The sequence below is a fragment of the Oncorhynchus tshawytscha genome, linkage group LG24 (assembly GCF_018296145.1).
Source record: "Oncorhynchus tshawytscha isolate Ot180627B linkage group LG24, Otsh_v2.0, whole genome shotgun sequence".
In the NCBI taxonomy this organism is placed as follows: domain Eukaryota; kingdom Metazoa; phylum Chordata; class Actinopteri; order Salmoniformes; family Salmonidae; genus Oncorhynchus; species Oncorhynchus tshawytscha.
This window is the reverse complement of record NC_056452.1, coordinates 32,613,693-32,617,696: the sequence shown is the minus strand read 5'-3', so window position 1 is coordinate 32,617,696 and position 4,004 is coordinate 32,613,693. Positions and strand designations below refer to the sequence as shown.

The window sequence follows — 4,004 nt, the reverse complement described above, 5'->3', positions numbered from 1 at the left end:
CCGGTGCTAGGCACATCCGTCATCATGAAGTGCTTTGAGAGACTAGTCAAGGACCATATCACCTCCACCCTACCTGACACCCTTGACCCACTCCAATTTGCTTACCGCCCAAATAGGTCCACAGATGATGCAATCTCAACCACACTGCACACTGCCCTAACCCATCTGGACAAGAGGAATACCTATGTGAGAATGCTGTTCATCGACTACAGCTCGGCATTCAACACCATAGTACCCTCCAAGCTCGTCATCAAGCTCGAGACCCTGGGTCTCGACCCCGCCCTGTGCAACTGGGTACTGGACTTCCTGACGGGCCGCCCCAGGTGGTGAGGGTAGGCAACAACATCTCCTCCCCGCTGATCCTCAACACTGGGGCCCCACAAGGGTGCGTTCTGAGCCCTCTCCTGTACTCCCTGTTCACCCACGACTGCGTGGCCATGCACGCCCAACTCAATCATCAAGTTTGCGGACGACACAACAGTGGTAGGCTTGATTACCAACAACGACGAGACGGCCTACAGGGAGGAGGTGAGGGCCCTCGGAGTGTGGTGTCAGGAAAATAACCTCACACTCAACGTCAACAAAACTAAGGAGATGATTGTGGACTTCAGGAAACAGCAGAGGGAACACCCCCATCCACATCGATGGAACAGTAGTGGAGAGGGTAGCAAGTTTTAAGTTCCTCGGCATACACATCACAGACAAACTGAATTGGTCCACTCACACAGACAGCATCGTGAGGAAGGCGCAGCAGCGCCTCTTCAACCTCAGGAGGCTGAAGAAATTCGGCTTGTCACCAAAAGCACTCACAAACTTCTACAGATGCACAATCGAGAGCATCCTGGCGGGCTGTATCACCGCCTGGTATGGCAACTGCACCGCCCTCAACCGTAAGGCTCTCCAGAGGGTAGTGAGGTCTGCACAACGCATCACCGGGGGCAAACTACCTGCCCTCCAGGACACCTACACCACCCGATGCTACAGGAAGGCCATAAAGATCATCAAGGACATCAACCACCCGAGCCACTGCCTGTTCACCCCGCTATCATCCAGAAGGCGAGGTCAGTACAGGTGCATCAAAGCTGGGACCGAGAGACTGAAAAACAGCTTCTATCTCAAGGCCATCAGACTGTTAAACAGCCACCACTAACATTGAGTGGCTACTGCCAACACACTGTCAATGACACTGACTCTACTCCAGCCACTTTAATCATGGGAATTGATGGGAAATGATGTAAATATATCACTAGCCACTTTAAACAATGCTACCTTATATAATGTTACTTACCCTACATTGTTCATCTCATATGCATACGTTGATACTGTACTCTATATCATCGACTGCATCCTTATGTAATACATGTATCACTAGCCACTTTAACTATGCCACTTGGTTTACATACTTATCTCATATGTATATACTGTACTCGATATCATCTACTGTATCTTGCCTATGCTGCTCTGTACCATCACTCATTCATATATCCTTATGTACATATTCTTTATCCCCTTACACTGTGTATAAGACAGTAGTTTTTTTGGAATTGTTAGTTAGATCACTTGTTCGTTATTACTGCATTGTCGGAACTAGAAGCACAAGCATTTCGCTACACTCGCATTAACATCTGCTAACCATGTGTATGTGACAAATAAAATTTGATTTGATTTGATTTGATTTAAAATAACACTTTGATAATGAAATGAGAGGCCTGCACATGGAATAGGTGTCCATATACCCTGATCCTGTCTCTCTGCATTGGGCCCTGGTCAACATTAGTGCACTATATCTGCATAGGGCCCTGGTCAACATTAGTGCACTATGTAGGGAACAGGGTTCCATTTGGGAGGCCATCCTGGTATGAAAAGGACTCTGCTGTAGAATATTCTTCATCTCACCTCCCTCCATAGTGCTCATAGGAAAGTTAATATTGTTCTGAACCCTTATAGTGACTTGGAATTCACCCGGCTACACATTATGGGACTAGGCATCATCTTCTGTCTTAGAGTGGAATCCTAGAGTGGAGTCCTAGAGTGGAATCCTAGAGTGGAATCTAGAGTGGAGTCCTAGAGGGAATCCTAGAGTGGAATCCTAGAGTGGAATCCTAGACTGGAATCCTAGAGCGGAGTCCAAGAGAGGAGTCCTAGAGCGGACGGAGTCCAAGAGAGGAGTCCTAGAGCGGAGTCCTAGAGCGGAGTCCAAGAGAGTCCAGAGTGGACGGAGTCCAAGAGAGGAGTCCTAGAGCGGAGTCCAAGAGAGGAGTCCTAGAGCGGAGTCCAAGAGAGGAGTCCTAGAGTGGAGTCCTAGGGAGGAGTCCAAGAGAGGAGTCCTAGAGTGGACGGAGTCCAAGAGAGGAGTCCTAGAGCGGACGGAGTCCAAGAGAGGAGTCCTAGAGCGGAGTCCAAGAGAGGAGTCCTAGAGTGGACAGAGTCCTAGAGTGGACGGAGTCCTAGAGTGGACGGAGTCCAAGAGAGGAGTCCTAGAGCGGACGGAGTCCAAGAGAGGAGTCCTAGAGTGGACGGAGTCCTAGAGTGGACGGAGTCCTAGAGCGGACGGAGTCCTAGAGCGGAGTCCTAGAGCGGAATCCTAGAGTGGAGTCCTAGAGTGGAGTCCTAGAGTGGAGTCCTAGAGTGGAGTCCTAGAGTGGAATCCTAGACTGGAATCCTAGAGTTGTATCCTAGACTGGAATCCTAGAGTGGAATCCTAGAGTGGAGTCCTAGAGTGGACGGAGTCCAAGAGAGGAGTCCTAGAGCGGACGGAGTCCAAGAGAGGAGTCCTAGAGCGGACGGAGTCCAAGAGAGGAGTCCTAGGGAGGAGTCCTAGGGAGGAGTCCTAGAGAGGAGTCCTAGAGAGGAGTCCTAGAGCGGACGGAGTCCAAGAGCGGAGTCCAAGAGCGGAGTCCTAGAGCGGACGGAGTCCAAGAGCGGAGTCCTAGGGAGGAGTCCTAGGGAGGAGTCCTAGAGAGGAGTCCTAGAGCGGACGGAGTCCTAGAGAGGAGTCCAGAGAGGAGTCCTAGGCGGAGGAGTCTAGAGAGGAGTCCTAGAGCGGACGGAGTCTAGAGAGGAGTCCAAGAGAGGAGTCCTAGAGCGGACGGAGTCCTAGAGAGGAGTCCTAGTGCGGACGGAGTCCTAGAGAGGAGTCCAAGAGAGGAGTCCTAGAGAGGAGTCCAGAGAGGAGTCCTAGAGCGGACGGAGTCCTAGAGCGGACGAGAGAGGAGTCCAAGAGAGGAGTCCTAGAGAGGAGTCCAAGAGAGGAGTCCTAGAGCGGACGGAGTCCTAGAGAGGAGTCCTAGAGAGGAGTCCTAGAGCGGACGGAGTCCTAGAGAGGAGTCCTAGAGCGGACTAATATTGCCCTTGCTTCAGAATAAGTTGAAGTGAATGTGAAGATCTTCACTCCAAAGACACTAATGTTATCCTTTCCATCAAATTGGTGAATGTTTATTTGTGGGGCCTGTATTCATTCCGTGTTCATATCATTACCATAGCCAAATTCGTTCTAATAATTTATCAGTGTGCTTTCATGTGTGTTGACAGGCATTTGTGCAAGCCCCTATCACCAATTAGCCTAATAATTGTTGCAATAGTATTCTGTATGACTTCCATAGCCTATTTTAACAGGGTGTCTATGAGCAGAATAACCAGACGGGAAGTTGACTGGCTTTTAGGCATAAATGCATTTTATTTCTCTGGTTGCAGTCCACGAGAGATTTCATTGCATTGAATCAAATGAATCAGGTTCAATGATTTTCTGTCCGTAGGAAGGGGTGTTGCTGTCTTAATTCTAAATGTCTACTGCAAAGTCCATTTTTTTCAAATGTAACATGTTTCTTTGCAAGACAAGGATGTTCCTGACTTTCCAGAAGGCCTGAATTGGTTCGCCTTGCTCTTCTGGTTGGCTGGATGCAAGTTTCACCATCCAATTATATCAGATCTCCAGGGCTACGTTTACACAGGAACACCAATTCTGATATTTTTCCCACTAATTGGTCAGAAGACCAATCACATCA

The 4,004-nt window shown here is 49.2% G+C and overlaps 1 protein-coding gene across 1 annotated transcript in view; it reads left to right on the top strand.

The window, feature by feature from the left end:
* LOC112237455 (AT-rich interactive domain-containing protein 4B) overlaps positions 1–4,004 on the top strand; it is a gene marked incomplete in the record, with an annotated part of 163,348 nt that overhangs the window by 59,349 nt on the left and 99,995 nt on the right.